At 37.3% G+C, this 18,166-nt stretch overlaps 1 protein-coding gene across 1 annotated transcript in view; it reads right to left on the bottom strand.

The window, feature by feature from the left end:
• Window positions 1-17,610, bottom strand: part of SLC8A1 (solute carrier family 8 member A1) — a 354,154-nt gene extending 336,544 nt beyond the window's left edge. The window contains exon 1 of the mRNA XM_079791812.1: window positions 17,544-17,610. The gene's annotated coding sequence lies outside the window, so the exon portion shown is untranslated. The remainder of the gene's footprint in view (window positions 1-17,543) is intronic.
• Window positions 17,611-18,166: the final 556 nt, after the last annotated feature.

The following is an 18,166-nucleotide window of genomic DNA, read 5'->3' on the forward strand; positions in this document are numbered from 1 at the left end:
ACAATTTTCATTAGTTAGACTTTTCCCAATGCCACAGAAAAAAATGAATACCCAATAATTGGTGGAGACACAGTTATATTTTACCAATTCATTTCCCTTCACAAATGTCAATGATAATGAACCAATCAACCATTGCTTTGAATTGCTCTAAATGTCTGCTGTATCATCTCCACCTTAACAGGCTGGTGATATGAAACAATAGAATTGTTGATGCTACAAATTTTTTTAAAAATAATTTTAATACATTTTTATTGATATCAGAGAGGAAGGGAGAGGGAGAGAGAGATAGAAACATCAATGATGAGAGAGAATCATTGATCGGCTACCTCCTGCATGCTCCCTACTGGGGATCGAGCCCGCAATCTGGACATGTGTCCTTGACTGGAATCAAATCATGGACCCTTCAGTCCGCAGGCCAACATTCTATCCACTGAGCCAAACCGGCTAGGGCTATGCTACAAATTTTTAAACAACTATCAACAAATATATTCAAAGAATGTCTGCCAAGAAAATACAAGAATGTCGGATACAAGGGAAATAATATAGACTGTGAAAGAGAGTAGTGATGTCTTTCATTTCAGCCTGAATATCACATATGGTGAAGTTTATTTCAGCACATTCAGATCTGGATGCTTAATAAGGTTATGTACCCTGAACATAATTTTGCCATAGATAATAAGATATATCCTTGTTTCTAACAAATAATTCTCATACTTCATAATGTGTTTTATATATGAGCCATCCTATGTTTGATTTCTAAAATTTGTACATTTTTTACAAAACACAGATAAAGTATCAATGAGTAAAAGTTAGAAAGAGTATGTAGAAAATGGGAAAATATGCCTATGAACACTATATTAATGAGGTCTTCTATTAGAACCATCCTAATCTATTGTATGTAATATAAACTTCAATGAAATTGAACAAATCATTTTTGAGAAGAAGGTGGTATACACAAACCAACTATTTTTGAAATATCCATTTTTTTTTCAATTAATCAATCAACAACATATACTGTGCGTATATATGAAATATGTCAGGCTATGGAGTTGCCAGTAGTGAGAAACACAGGCTTCCTTGGGGAGGTGGCATGAGAAATGAAACATGTAGTTGTGGAAACCTATACTGTTAAATACTGATTTACCACTACTCAGATTTTCTCTATAATAACTGACATTTTTCAACATTTTAAATCTATAGCATAACATTTCCCCTAGAAATTAGTTATAGAAGGTAGCTGAATGAGAGAAATATTTCACATTTCTCTATTTTAAAAATTCTCCAATAAGAGAGAGTCTGGTTTGAATTTCCTTTATAAAACAATTGACTCAGAGCCCTTAATCACCTTTCATTTTCTTAAATAAAACACAACATAAATCTTGAAGTTTTGAAGAAGATAACTGGATAAATAGACATAGTGGACAGATGAAAAAAAATGTTAATTCCTACTTTTGCTCAAAACAGAGAACCAGAAGTTCAGTTGAGATACTTCCTTAAAAATAAGCAAAACTGCCAACTCTCACTACTTGAGTGTTTACTCTGACTCCAAGGAGAGAGGAACAGGAGTAAAAGAAGCCCATGGCGGTGCCTGCTGACTCAGACTGGTTTTCCCATCGCTGCTGGAAAGGCAGAGCTGGGTTGCATAACCAAGAAAGCTAAATGGCCAGTCATGGCATTGAAACAGACACTGTGCTTAAGTACTTTTTCATGCTCCAGTAAGTAAGTTGTTAATGGACAGATAACACCATCTTAATCTCTGATACTACTTCATGGAAAAGCAATACAACCAGTCCCAGGGAAGGAGGATTTCAAAATAATAACAAGTGAGGTTAAAAAGTTTAAAGCCAGCTGACTGCATATACTTTGAGTTTAGCATTAACTTTCAGATTGGAATGAGTGTTTGAATAAAAGTTTAACCTTTTAGAAGCAAGAGCTATTAAAGAGTGAATAGACAGAAACCCAAAGGTCTTTGTACATGTGTCAAATACCACAAGATTAGATGAGATGCCAGGCCAGCCTTTGCTGTTACCACAAGAGGGACACCTTCTGTGGATAGAAATAGACTGTAAGAAAGTGCAGTCCCTTTTATCCATAATCCTCCACTCCCCTCTCCCACAAAATTCACAGAGGATGCTAGTGGAAGACTGTAAATGCCAGGGAATTGTCATGAGATAGAATTTAAGAGATCAGAGTTCACTAAAATGCTCTTAGGAGTGACTCTTGCCATCTCATTTCATAGGATGTGAATGTGCAGGCGAATTCTCTTGAAACACGGTTCTTAAGTTTTGGGGGTTGCTGTTTTTCTGTGAGAGCCTGTTCAGCACGTGGAAGGAATGAGCATGTTCCCTTTTAACTGTCAAAAGGGAAGTCTCACATGACAGTGTGCTTTTGAACAAAACCAACTGTGTGGTTTGTTTGTTTTTTTGTTAAGTGACCAAAGATTGGTGGGTAGGGGGATGGGGGGTGGAGGAGAAAAAGAAAACCAAATATGTTTGCACTAAACCATTAATCTCCTCATTCCCATTTTGTTTTCCTCCCACCCATTTCGTCTTTATTTTTAATGGTTAGTTGAGTCCACAGGAGTTCTTGCCTTGTGTCATTTGGCATTATCTATAGTGGTTTGATTTCTTCACCTGACTGAGACTTTTCAGGACTGTGCTCATGTCTTAGGATTCTCGATATCTCCACAGAGGAACCCCTCACTGTAACATTTCAGAGAAGGGGGAAAGAGGATACACAGGGCTCTAAGACTGAGCCGTCCATCTGCCAGGAGGTAGATTGCAATACCATGTGAGATTGCAATACTCTGTGACAGAGGAAGAATGTTGGGTTTGGAAGGATAAGACTGCTAGAATCCCACAAGATAGTCATAATGATAGAAACAGTAATACTCCAATGATAGTAAGTGTCATTGACTGGGCGCTTACTCTGTGGCAGGCATAACATTAAGTGCTTTGCAAACATCTCATGGAACTGTTGCATCAACCTCCTGGGTTATTAGAATATTGTTTTACAGAAAGGACATGGAGCTTAGAGAACGAAAAAAAAAAAAAACCGTCTAAGGAACACATTGCTAGTACTTTACAATAGAAACAGAATTAGAAATCAGGTCTGTCTGCTCAGTTTTCCCATCTGTAAAACAAGGATATCATTTACCTCAAATTTTGCTGGACTTAAATAGTAACACATGAGCCTTGTAAGTAGAAAACACACACAGACACACACACACACACACACACACACACACACACACACACACACATATATATGTGCCAAAGTGTTTGTGCTACGGTCAACATGATATGTCGACCAGGGCAGATTGGGAAATGTCCTCCTAATACATAGCAGACAGAGGAGAATAGGAGCAACTTTTCTCCCCAAGGTCATGGTTCTGCGCCTTTTCACCAACCTGGAATCTCTCCTGACTTTTCTGACATTCAGCGTGACTCCTTTAAGATGCCAGAGCAGCCTTTCTCTTCTGCTGGTAAGAGGACTGCAGCACAGTTCTGGAAGGGGAAGTGGGGTGAAGATTCAGTTTCACTTTGGGGTTAGGACACTGCTTGGTGAAAGGCGGAGGACAGAAGACAGCCTGAGGGCAGAGAATGGGCAGACCCAGGCCCCTCTCTTGAGACAGAGGCGGAACTTAACTCTCAGCCTCAGCTCCAACAAGAGCCGTTAAATGGCTTCCTGGCAACCTTCAGTGGGGTTAGTCTTTGCACAGGGCAAGAATCAGAGCACGTGTTGGCAGAGTTCTCCCTTAGGAACAATCCCAAAACTCTAGCCAATAAAACACTTCTCTAAATCTCCAAGTAGCCAATACAGTAGCACCTTATTAAAAAGCCAGTTTTCAGATTGTGTAGCCCAATGTGAAGTGAGGAAACTCAATCACCTTCTCCTGATAATACACTTCTTTTTTAAAAATCTATTTATTTATTTATTGTGGTCAAATACACATGGCATGAAACTTACTATCTTAACCATTTCAAGTGTACAGTTCAGTGGTATTAAGGATATTCATATTCTTGTGCAACCATCACCATTATCCATTTCCAGGCCTAATTTGCAGTAACATGAATGAAACTGAAGGATATTATGCTAAGTGAAATAAGCCAGACACAGAAAAAAAAATTGCATAATCTCACTTACATGTGGAATCTCAAAAACAAAAAACAAACAAACAAAAAAACCCAAATAAAAAAAACTAAACTCAAAGAAGAAGAGATCAGACTTGTGGTTACCAGTGGCAAAGGGTAGGGGGAGGAGGACTTAGAGGAAGGTGGCCAAAAGATTAAACTTCTAGTTATAGAATAAGTAACTACCAGGATGTAAAGTACATGGTGACCATAGCTAACATGGCTGTCTGACATATAGGAAAGTTGTTAAGAAAGGAAATCCTCTCATCACAAGGAGAAACAATTGTTTATTTTTTCTTTCCTTTAATTGCATATTTATGAAATGATGGATGTTAGCTGAATCTATTGTGGTAATCATTTCACAATATATGTAAGTCAAACCATTATGCCATATATCTTAAACTTATACCGTGATGTATGTCAATTATTTCTTAATCAAACTGGAAGAAATAAACCCCACTGAATTCACTGTAACACAGAGTAGAACGGTGGTCACCAAAGACTGGGGAAAAGGAGAGATTAAAAAAAAAATGAGAAAAAAGTAGAAAGAAATAGAAAGTGGTTGCTAAGGGCTGGGAGAAGAGGGACATTTCTAACATTTTACATTGTGCCATTATCTATGTGCTAAAAACAAACAGAAGATTGTTTTTCCCTTTGCCTATCAAGGCATATTCATGAAAACTTTGATAACATTAAATATGTATAAGATTTTCTTCCACCAAGAAACTGCCAAAATTGTGTGTGTGGACATTTTACTTATATCCAAGGAAAATATGCATTATTTCAACATCATCCATCACTTACAATGTGCAATCACATATTTATAAGGGCAGATGCGATGTGTTTGACTTTAAAACATATGGCTCATTGGAAAGCCTGGAGAGATAGGTTTCTTGTTATTGTGTTAACCTTTGACTATAGATACAGAATCTGAACAAAGACTTTAGCATTTCAGAATGTAGTAAGTACAGAATAATTTTGTTGTGAACTTTTAGAATCTTCATTTATTCCTTTCATATTCCCTGATTGTTTTTTTTTCTAAATCTGTCACTCATATTTGGAATGTATAAACTATGCTTCTTTTTATAAACACAAATATATTAACTTACTCCAGACTGATTAGAATCTGCTAGATACCTAGCATTCCAATAGTGTTGAGGAAACAAAGAAGAGTATATATATATATATTTTTTGGTACTTCATAAGTCTTCAGTAAATAAAAAAAAATTCTGTGTGAATACTGAAGATGCAAAGGTGAATATAACATGGTAATATTTTGAGATGGTTTGTTGAGAGTGGGAAGGAGTATGGATTCACAACTAACTGTTCAGATAACTAGGGATGTCTAAGAATAAAACTCAAAATGGGAGACATCTGATGTCAGTTTGATAAAGACATTGAACACAAGGTATTAATAAAATCATAGAAAAGAAGCAAAAATGACAAAGCACAGTAAAACGTTATGATGACTAACATATGGTTGGAACTTATGGGCAAAAGTACTAATCATATTATAGTGTAACATATGCATTAAACTAGATACAGGGCGAAAATATCTACAAATAAGAAACAATAAGGACTTGGTAAGGGATATTTTCTCACATCGGGACTTGAAAAGCCTGCCATTCAGTATAGTTCCTACCAAATTTACATTTCATCAGTATAAGAATGTGAAAATAAAAAGCACAATGTTAAAGTACAGGGCAGGGCAAAAGTTGTTTGTACAGAACATAATACAATAATTAATAAATAATAGTACAAGAATGAACCCTGTGTTTCGCATACTCACAAATGTAAACCTACTTTTGCTGCATCCTGTATAGAATTTCTCTTTGCAAGTTGTAAGGCTCAAAGACAAACCAACATAAAATAGGATTAAGATTTTATAAGATTATCTGTGCTTTTCCCGTGCATAAAATTTAACAGTTGTGAGGGACCTTTGTTGATCATTCAATTCCAGCTCCTATTTTATGGTCAAGGAAGCTTAGATTCAGAAAATGAAAATAAATTTACTAAGAACACAGAACTGAGAGTCAGAGAACCAAGCCTAGACTCCAGTTCTCCCTCCATCAAAACACACCGATCTTTCCCATATTATTGTTGTCAATGGACAACCAGTCAGTAGCTCTGTTCTGTCTCTCTAATGGGGCTTTCTCATTTTTCATTCTCCTTCTCTCAACTTCTTTTTTTTTTAAACATTTGGTACTTTTCCCCTTTTTACAGCTTTGAGAAACTTAAGGTCAGACCTGATCTACCAAAATGTGAGTGCCTTCTCCCCTCTACAGGCCTTTGCAATCACTACAATAAAATATTTGAGTCACTTGGCCCAAATTCTAATAACAAAAGTATCTGACATGTCTAGCTATCCCACTGCCTTTTGGTGACTCATCCATTTAGCCTGTAATTTATTTTAGGGACCTGGACATTTTTGTCCTCAATCCAATAGTTTTTTTGGAAAAACATTTTAAAATAAGCTTTACTTTTCAAAGAGGAAACAGAAACATAAGAAATTGCTTTTGAGGTTAAATAAATCATTAATATAATATATAAAGCCAAGTAGGACCTAGAGATTACTTAGTTTTATCTTCTCTTTGGCTGGTGTTTGGAAAACTTCATGTCATTCATTCATGAATGTAATTTGTGTCAGGCATTGGCAGAGCTGCTCTGGCCTGGGTGATCTCAGCTGTGTTTTTTATTTTTTTAAGGAAAATATAGAGGTTAAAAAAGGGGGGATAAAGGGGAACTGTTTGTCATGTATCATGTTTTTATGCTCTATCATCAGTTATTTCATTTGGCCACTCCTCCCCCAAACCAGTCAAGTCTATATTATTATCATATTATTATCATTCAATTACAAATGAAGAACTGAATCTAAAATTGAAGTGAAACATAATACTGCTGGGAGTATGACTGAAAGTCTGATATTAGATTTGTGAATTTTGTATTCTGTTTAGATGTGTGAATTTTGTATACAGTTGAAAAGTTATATATCAGAGAGAAACCAAGATGGCGGCATAGGTAAACACCTAAACTGCTGCCTCGCACAACAATTTCAAAACTACAACTAAAAGACAAAACGGACATCATCCAGAACCACAGGAAGGCTGGCTGAGTGGAAATTCTACAACTAGAAGGAAAGAGAAAAGCACACTGAGACTCAGAGGAGCTGCAGAAGGCAGAGGTACTGAGGTGTGTGCGTGGAGAGAGCTGGCAACTGAGTACGCGGCTGGCTTTCTCAACCGGGAGGGAGACAAAAGCTCCCATGGCTCTGAACTCCAGTTCCGGGCGAGACTCTGGCGACCCAGACTCATTCAGGGAGAAACTGGACTGTCTGGCAGCAGGAGAAACTTGAGGGCGGCTTTCTCTCAGAGGTGCTTGCAGTGATTACCACGGGACATTGAGACACAGGGGTCTCTTAGGGCAGGGCTGACGAGAAGCCATTGCTGTCTGCTCCATCCTGAGACTCTGCCCCATCCAAGCTGAGCACAGAGGCTTTTGCAAGTCTTGTCTCATAAGGGTGTCTCCAGCACAGAAGTTCTCCCAGAGTAGACACAGCTGATCCTCACAGCCAATTGGCCTGGAGGTCAATTCCTCCCAGTGATACGAACAACAATCAAGGCTTAACCACAACAAGACCGTGCACACAGCCCACAAAGGGGTGCACCAAGAGTGTCCACCTCAGGTAACTGGGGAGGCTGAGCCACTGGGCCCTATAGGACACCTAGCATACAAAGCCACTCTATCAACTCAGGGAAGCAGCCAAAATGTGGAGACAAAGAAACAGGTCACAAATGAAAGAAATGGAGGAAAGCAAATGACTGGATATAGAGTTCAAAACCACGGTTATAAGGTTTTTCAAGAATTTTCTAGAAAAGGCTGATAAATTTAGCGAGACCCTCAAGGATATGAAAAAGGACCAACTAGAAATTAAACATACACTGACTGAAATAAAAAATAATATACAGAGATCCAACAGCAGACTAGAGGATAGCAAGAATCAAGTCAAAGATTTGAAATACAAAGAAGTAAAAAAACACTCAACCAGAAAAGCAAAAAGCAAAAAGAATCCAAAAATATGAAGATAGTGTAAGGAGCCTCTGGGACAACTTCAAGCATACCAACATCCGAATTATGGGGGTGCCAGAAGAAGAGAGAGAGAGCAAGATACTGAAAACCTATTTGAAGAAATAACAACAGAAAACTTCCCCCACCTGGTGAAAGAAATAGACTTACAAGTCCAGGAAACGCAGAGAACCCCAAACAAAGGAATCCAAAGAGGACCACACCAAGACACGTCATAATTAAAATGCCAAGAGCAAAAGACAAAGAGAGAATCTTAAAAGCAGCAAGAGAAAAACAGTTAGTTACCTATAAGGGAGCACCCATACAATTGTCAGCTGATTTCTCAACACAAAGTATGCAGGCCAGACGGGAGTGGCAAGAAATATTCAAAGTGATGAATAGCAAGAACCTACAACCAAGATTACTCTACCCAGGAAAGCTATCATTCAGAATTGAAGGTCATATAAAGAGCTTCACAGATAAGAAAAAGCTAAAGGAGTTCATCACGGCCAAACCAGTATTATATGAAATGCTGAAAGGTATTTTTTAAGAAGAAGAAGAAGAAAATGGTAAAGATAAAAATTATGAACAACAAATACATATCTATCAACAAGTGAATCTAAAAATCAAGTGAATAAAAAATCTGATGAACAGAATAAACTGGTGAATATAATAGAATCAGGGGCATAGAAACGGAGTGGACTGACAATTCTCTGGAGGAAAGGGATGTGGGGGGTGTGGGAAGAGACTGGACAAAAATCGTACACCTATGGATGAGGACAGTGAGGGAAGGAGTAAGGGCAGAGGGTGGGGTGGGAACCGGGTGGAGGGTAGCTAAGGGGGGAAAAAGAGGAACAATTGTAATAATCTGAACAATAAAGATTTTTTTTAAAAAAAAGAAAAGTTATATATCAGTTGATACACAATTTTATGATTTTTCATAGACAAGCTTTCTCTTAGCGTTCATGATAATAAAAGCTGCCAATTTGCGTGATGAGTATCCAAGTTACAACATATCATGGTCAGAGCATAGATTTTAGTGTCAGATGGACGTACATTCAAATTTTGGCATGTCTGCTTACAATACTTATTATTCTCTCTATGCCTGAAAGTAAAGCATCATCGGAGGTCAACATATTTCATATTCACTGTGTAGGGGAACAGAAAAGGGCCCGAGTTCAGGACAAACTCTTAAAGTGTGTTTTTATTTCTTTTTTGATGATGCTTCCTTATTTCTGCATCAGATGACAATGATTAGGACAACTTATGTAAAATGATAAGCAATATCAAGAACAAAGAGTGGGTGTAGGAACAAATCACAGATGTATCAGTTAGTGATTGAAAAGCCAACATGTACAATGAGAACCTCCTTATAAGTCTGTTACTCCATTGTCTCACGCAACTTTTGACCATGAACTTTATAGCAAGAAGGCATTCCAGGGTTATGAAATACAACTTCCTCAGAGGAAACAGAGGTCTGGAGAAGATTAGTGACTTGCTAACTATTTGCTTTGTGACAGAATTGGAACTTGGAGCCAAGACTTAGGATTTTGAGTGTAGTTGTTTACCTTTTTGTCTCTACACATTGAAACTGGTGCTTGTTGAAAGACATACCTCCTTTGTTAACAGGGTTAGTCTTTGCCACAAAGAACTCTCAGTGATTGATTATTCAGTTTTTAGATGCCAGAAGTTATTCGTTTCTCAAATAGTATGATTTATCTTTTTCTTTTTTCCTAAATAAAAGCAGACTCATTCAGGGACTACATTTGAAGAGCTTTGGAAAAATTCTTTCCGCAATTGTGAGGCACCCAACCCTTACTCATGATCATCTTATTCTCACTGGTTGGGAACACTTTGATTCTAATAAATGGACTAATACAAAGCCTAAGTCAGGTTTTAGAATCCATTAAAATTTTTAGATGTTTTCTAAGTGGCATTCCATATTGCTCTAAATAAACAGATTACTTGACTAGGTATACTTGGCATATTCGCTTGTATACACTGGTAAAATGAGACAAGCTTATAGATAGAAAGAGAGGCATGACACTAGTGGTGTGTGGTATTGTGTGATTAAGATAAAGTTTCTAAAAGTAATATCCAAAAGGATTTCAGAACTATGTGAAGAGAGAAAATACTGCTTTATGGCAAGTATTTTGAACAGTTGAGTCAAGATCTGGATAATGTTGCTAAAAATGCTAATAGAAGCTTCGTGCTATCACCACGTGCTGTTTTCCCCCTTTAAAACCAGATAACCCAGTGTTTGATTTTAAAAAAAGTTATTCTCAGAATATTTGTGAATATTGAAAGGTAAAATAATTAAAAAGAGAGTATTTTACCAAAAGAGAAAGATTCCAATTACCCTCTTCTGTGCAAGTCCTCTCACTTTGAGTCTGGTGAGGTTGACAGCTTTTGAGATTGGTGAGTCTGGATAACCTTACAATAAATAGACTGTGTATTATGGAGTTAATCAATCCCCAGAGCCCACACATTTTTCAACTTGGGAGTGAGTAGTGTTACAAAAATCTGTTTATAAATTAGTCAGGTGGACCTTAGAATGTAAAGGACAAATAGGATTCTTAAAAGTGTCTTAACAGTTTGGAGCTAAAGGAGGAAGGGATAGATGTCCCAACCCCTGCTTGGGGCATGTGGGAGACAAAAGGAAAACATAACCCCTTAAAGTACATTTTCTTCTAGTTCTTCATCCAATGAGAATTGTTTTGACTCATTCATTTTGCTACTCAATAAACACTTATGGACTACACCCACTGTATGTCAGACACTATGCCAAACCATTCATATATCAGGATAAGTAAGATAAGTTCATGACCCCCAAATTGCTTAGCATCTATAGAGGAGGCAGAAAAACACATGTTGACAGTACTAGGTAGTATCATGAAGATGTGTACAGGGTGCTGTAGGAGCATAAAGGAGACTACAAATCAGAATTGGATTATGGGAAGGAGAGTGTCACAGAGAGAATGGTTCTTACATTGAGTCTTACAATAGCAGTAGCATTTGTGAAAAGAGAACAAAAACACGAAAGAAGGTAATGATCACGTAAGAAAAAGGAGATCTGAGTCACTCTTGACTTCTGTAGTGAATCATAAATAGTTTCATAGAGTTGGGACAAAGAATGTATATTGGGAAATAGAGAGGGACAAGCTTAGGGGCATAGGCAGGGCTACAATTTCAAGGGTCTCTGGTAATAAGCTAATGATTTAGGATTTTATCCTGAAAGTTATAGGGATTTATTAAAAGATTTTACAGATGAGTACGCCTGATCAAAATTGTGTATTAGCAAGATTACTTTGGCAAAAGAGTGAAGAACAGTTGGTGGAAGGCCATGTTTTATCATGCTATTGCAATCACTCATATAGTAATTTATAAAAGGCAGTGGTAACAGATATGAAAGACTTTCAGGAGGTATGATTATAGTATTTCAGGATTTATTTGTTGTGGGGAGACAACAAGTCAAGGGAAAAAAAGTCTAAACTGCCTTTTTGCATTAAGGTTAAACAAAGAGTTAGGTAAACCAAAAAAGTTGGTCAGGTGGCTAGTAAAATGATGAGTTTAAATTTGAACGTACTAAGTATGAGTCAGGGGAACTGCAAAAATGGATTGAACAGAGAGTTGGATGTAAACATTAGTAATGGGGAACCAAAGTCAAAAGTAAAAGTGATGGTAAAACAGTATTTAGCTTCTCTAAATTTGTTCAGATGCTTTGCATAAATAAATTACATTCTAATGTATGAAAACATCTTTAAAAAGAGTGCTGAACAAACCAGTAGTTTTTGAGGAACCTTGGAGTTTGGAAGAGGAGACATAAGATTGTAAATAAGCAAATATACGGTCAGTGTTCAAAGTCAAATCAGCCTAACCTCATAACATTAAGGGATCTTAAACTAGCCCAACAGAGAAATGCTATTGGCACATGAGTTCTGACCATCATCAGGATATTTTGCATAACTACACAAAGGTGCTTTGTACCAAATGGAGAAAAACGAACTGACTGAAATGAAATAGAATCCTTACTAAACAACTGTGCTCAAAGATTACTGACTTGGATGGATAAAATGTGAGAGGTGTTCTGCCTGGTACTGTCTTTGGCTTTGGCCGAATACTTTGTCAGAGAATTGGAAGAAGATATAAAAGCCGTGCTCACTACATTCACATTAGATATCAAAGCTGAATAATGAAAACAGGCTGGGTGACATTTGGGATCCACAAAGAACTTAAAAGATGACATTTAGTAGTGTTGGGTCTCCAGGTCCTGCACCTGGTGCCCTCAAAATTACTTGCAAAGTACTTCTTGGCTGACTTTTGACTCTCAATCCCCCTCAATACATCAACTAATTAAATAATAAAGTACACAAACCAGTGCACATTCAATGATGAGTTTTTAGGCATTAAAGTAGCGGTAATTTGCATGCATGTCATAAGAGAAACCACTAAAGGAACTGGAGTCATAGAGAAAGTTTAAGAAAAATACAGTAATTGCTGGTCTTCAGAGACTTCAAGGGATGACATTTGGAATAATATGTGGTGACAGAAGACGATTTGTGGTGGGCATACAATGCACTATACAGATCAAGTATCATAGAAAGATACATTTGAAACCTATATGATCTTATTAACCAATGTTGACCCAATAAATGTAATAAAAAAGAATTATGTTCTATAGGATCATAAAGACTAGAACTATCGTAACTAGATCAGAGAAGTTACCTTTCTCAGTTAATGTGTGTGATGCATTTGCCCATGGTAGAGTGGGTCATAACTGACTTTAGAGCCAGATTTGCCTAGTTCTCCTATTTAAGAGCTGTGTGACCTCGGGCAGATTGACTTAGTCCCTCTCAGCCTCATTTTTCTCATCTGAGGATCTAGCCAATACGGTTATTGCCAATATTTAATGAGTTAACATATGTAAAAACATGGAGAAAAGTGCCTGGCACATAGATATTGCTTTATGTGTTAGCTATCATTATTAGTAGTAGTTTTGGAGCATAGAAGGTAATCCACCACCCCACCAAGGAAATATTAGGTAAAAGAATATATTTAAAGAGGTATTCTTTAAGCAGCTTTAACATTTTTACGGATCATTTGTAGGCCAATGTCTAGAAGTTGGTGAAATTTCCCAAGTGTTCTGGTTGCTGGCTTGCCCACACAACTCCCATCAGAGTATATGGGAAGTCAGCTGCCAGCAATTGCCTCCACCCTAGGACCCAAGACAAGTTTCTGACAAGGTTAGTTATTCCTTTCATTTCTGAGCTCATCTTCTTGCCTTCATATGTCACATACTTTAGTTTTCCTTCTCCATACATGTTCCTGGCTTCTGCGTCAATGGCAATTCAGAATCTGTTTTTTTGTTTTGTTTTCTGACCTACTGTCCTTGACTCTGATCCCAACTCTTTACTGGAGGAGAAGGAGAGGCCACCAAGAAACTACTTTTTAAAATTCCTAGCATAAACTGAAGTCCATAGAACCACAAAAACAAAGTAAATATTAGATTTTCTTGGAAAAACAGGAAAAGGCTTCTTTGTCTCTCAAGGAGATCAGAACAACCTTGACATTTAGGAAGCAGCTAAATCAAGGTGACACTGTTTCTAAATTGTGGTTTGAAATTCCCCACACCACTGAGTTATCACCCAGCAATCTAACTTAAATTTCTGAATAACATCCTGGAATCACATTCATCACCTATTCCACTCTATCCCTGAACCATGCTTTTCATTACTCCCCATATTGAGTTCATTGGAAGGCTGAAGCCATCAGATATTATCTCCTTGAAAAACTAAAATCTATGAAACACTGCAGATCATAAACAATGCTTAGATATTCTTAAGGCAGATTAGCTTATTAAAAACTCCAAGAACTCCTTCAGTAAGGAATCAACTTACCTGGATTTAATACAGTAATCCCTAGTTTATTCTTTCATAAAATTATAGTCTATAGCCCATTAATATGTTATAAATCTAGTATTTGATGAGTTTTTTAGCTATTAATTTTAGCTGCTTTTCTTTGAACACCTACAAAGTACTCATGTATTCTTGAAAACAGCTCTTTAAGTAGGGCAAGCATATGTCCCAGGTTGCCTGGGACAATTGCTATTGATCCAGAGTAATTATTATGCTAAAAAATGTTCCAATTACCAATAATATAGACACTTGACCTATAAGATATATGTTATTTTCACCACTGGGATAATAATACCCCCAATAGCATGGGGTATATTGAAAAAAGTAACTGCCTTGCCTGGACACTATCAGCATATTTAGTCCATTGGAGTGTGGTGTGGACATCACTCACCCTAAATGATTCTAATGTGCAGTTAGAGTTTAGAACGTGGCTAATCTCAGGGGAAGAAGTCAATAGGACAAGAACTTCCCTTTTATCCTCAGCAGCACTAAGTGCCATGGAAATTTGTCCCCCTTTATACACCTTAAAACTACTTCAAAATTTTTTCTGCCATGAAAGTTTTTTCTAATAACTTGCCGTGACATGAAAATATCATGTTACTTTAACATTGAGAAATTGGAAGAGGTACAGCATGTGAGATCAGTTCTGAGCAGAAAACCATCATGTGATCTGGATTGTTGGGAAGCTTTACTTTCCAATGAGCGACCTTAGAGACAGTAGTAGCCTCTCTGGCTTTCAAAGTCCTCACCTGTACAGTATCCTAGTCTCATGCCTTTTGTTATTTTTAAAATTCTTAAAAATCTTCAATGGTTTGTCTGAGTGTTCCACAGTTTGTAAACACCTGAGTAAAATTCATTTTACTTAAAATTCCCAAAGGTATTTTTTTAAAAAAGAGTAACCAAAGCTATCATTGAAACTTAATGACCTTTCCTGTGGGCTAAACTTTTTCATACCTCTGGGAGAGTAAATCTCTACTCTTATTTTTCATATAAATTTCTCCCCCAATATTCAGGGATATTGTTTCACATCAAAGTCCCTAAAAATACTTGCTCCTCCTGCTTACTGACCAGGCCCAGGACTGGTCCTATTATATAGACAGAAGCCTTCCGTTTGTACTCTATGGTCTTAGGATAAATTTTAAACTTCTCTATCATTCTTAACCACCATGAATTTGCTTCATTCTCAGCTAACTGTAGCACAGATAGTACATTCAAGTCATCACATGAGACTGTCACTATTTCCAATTCTCTTATCAAAATATGCTATCTTCTAGATTTTCTACATGTATAGTCATAACTGAATGCTTAAGAAGTCCTAAGTTGAAAGGTCAACTAGCTTGATTGTCACCTTTTTTTCTATACATGTTGACAAACTGTATCTAAAAAAATATCAATAAGTCACTGTTTCTTTTATGATGCTTATGAAACATTTTTGCTAAAGAAAAACAGGAACAGATTTCTCATGAGGCGTACACACTTGAAATGTTCTTGGCAGCAAGCAAATGAGAAAATGCTCTATGATGTCATATGCGCATTGCATCTAGTCACAAATACTAGTGACATCATTTAAAATAATCTTTTATGTATTGGAAATTGCCAAAATCATGCTGTGCTTTTCCTTTTGGAATGCTGGTTGGTATATAGTGTTGAATGAAGTATTTTCAAACCACCCTTTTGTTAGGCTTGTTCCACTTTTGCTAACGTTATAATAGCTTGTCTCTGTTGGTTTGTTTTTTTTAAAAAAGAAGGCATAGCTTACTCTTTCTCTATCTCTCAGATACGGAATAAGTATTTTTAAGTAAAGTAGAATAGCCTATTTTAGAGATGTGGAAAGGTTAAGTGCAAATGTGTTATTAATGTAATGTGTTGTTGGTGTAAATAGACTAGAAAGGAAAAGGAATATTTTGAGAAAAACATCCATATTTTATTATTTTAGTAATAATGTATTATGATGAAAATAGAACTATGTGTGTTTTTTCCCCCTGACACTTTTTTGGTACAATGGCACATTGCATCTTGAAGGAAACCACCACATAACTAAAGTGATTTCATGTATATCCCTTAAGTGAATTGCCTTTCCCAGCTATCTAATTTACCCAATAAACATCTTGTAGGTCAGTATTACAAACATTTTATTACTTTCTTACAGTTGTTTATTCACCATTTTCCATGTCATGTTTTGTCATCATGGAAGGAAAAATCACATTCAATTTTTCTTTCTTTTCCCCCACTCATGCTCTAGCAAAAGATTGAGAACTTTTAGTTAAATGAATAGTTGGTTCAAATACTACTTGAAATATAGACACAGTATTCTCAACAAGAGAAATCTTGAATTTAAATTCCATTATCTTGTGTAAAACATATTTTAATTAAATCTTGGAAACACACACACATTTCATAGATATGACTTGTAATATTTTCCCCTGGATTTTTGTATTTGCAGGTGTTCCCAGATTTTGCTTACAATTTTAAAAGATCTGCTCTAATTATCTAATTATTACAATATGGTGATGAACTGGAGTAGCATTTCAAGTGTAATGGATCTGATTTGGCTAGCTTAACCAGTATTCCAGAAAACAGAGGAGAGGCAGACAGATCCTGGTGTTGTTCTTGCCTTCCTACTCATACTTCTCCTTCAGACCCCTGCGACATGCAGCTTCTGTTACTCTGCCACAATCTGCTATTGCCAAAACATCCCTGACAACAGAACTATGATAACCGCTGCAAAATTTTCTCCTCAGCTTCCCAAGTGCTCAGTCATTGACAAAACAAGGAAGCAAGAAAATGGGAAAGGTACTGAAAGTCCAGTGCCTACAGCTGGTTTCAGCAATTTCAACTTGCGTAAGACCCCATGTTTGTGAAAGAAACCCAAGGATCTTTGAACAGGATGTAATCAACCTCCGATCTGCTGAGAAACACTACAAAAATGACTTCAGCTGCCAAAAATAATAATGTCGTTTACAAGCAGCTTCTCGTATGTCTAAGGAAGAACCAGCCACCCAGGAGTTTGTGCTGGCTTTGGAGGAGCTAGAGAAGAAAGAGGCAAATTCTACCTCCCCCACTTTAAAATACACACTATCAGAACCCACTGGAAGCTGTGGCCCATTCCAAAGGTGCTGGCAACATCGAGGGACATTCATAGCCACAAAAATTCTGAACGGTAAGTGACCCTGGACAAAGGGATTATATTTGGCAACGATTCTGTGCTGTCACTTTCCCTCTGTAACCAAGCTGCCCCGTCTCATGTTAAATTCCTTAGTCACGAACCCCAACCCAAATCTTTCCTCCTTTTCTTTTTCTGCACCCTGCCCTCTCTCCCCTCCCCCTCAAAAAATATTATCTGGCAGCTTCCCTTAAGGGACATCAAGAGCTTAGGAGGGAATATTCACGAATGCTCCTTCAGATAACTTTCATCACAAAGCCCTGCACCTACCTCTCCGGCAAGCCTGGCTGCGGGGTCCGCATGGGCTGGATGTGAAAAAAGACCCGGTGTGATGGCTTCTCCAAATTTACCAGAAAGAAGGGACCTGGGATGCTTGTCCTTTAAGTGTCTCTAAACATGGTTTGCATAGCTGGCTCTCTGCTTATCTGTGCCTTTCGGCTTTCGCTTCCATACATGGATCTGCTCCCAACAGTAACTCCAAGCTGTCGAAAAGAAGCTATCTGGCAGCTCCCCGCTTCATCCAACACATGGATGATAAAAATACACATTTAGAGATCCTTCCAGCCAGGCCCGCTTCTCACCCCACCATCCTGCCACTGTGCCTTTTTGCAAATGTCCTTTTCAGATCGACATTTCTCCTCTCCACACATTCAGGGAACGAACAGTTTCTATCTGATTCCCACAAAAAGATTTCAGGAGAGGGGTTTGCTTAGCTTTATGAAAACAGAGTATGATGAAGGTCCCAGAATCTTCATCCTTAAAGATTTTAGCAGTTAAGATATGCATGGGACCCAAGAAATGTTTAGTGAATGAATGAACATACAAATGAATGGCTGAGCAAATGGATGACATTGTACGTGAATAAATAAAAACATAATGCATTCACTTAATTA

This window comes from Cnephaeus nilssonii, assembly GCF_951640355.1.
Source record: "Cnephaeus nilssonii genome assembly, chromosome: 15".
Classification (NCBI taxonomy): domain Eukaryota; kingdom Metazoa; phylum Chordata; class Mammalia; order Chiroptera; family Vespertilionidae; genus Cnephaeus; species Cnephaeus nilssonii.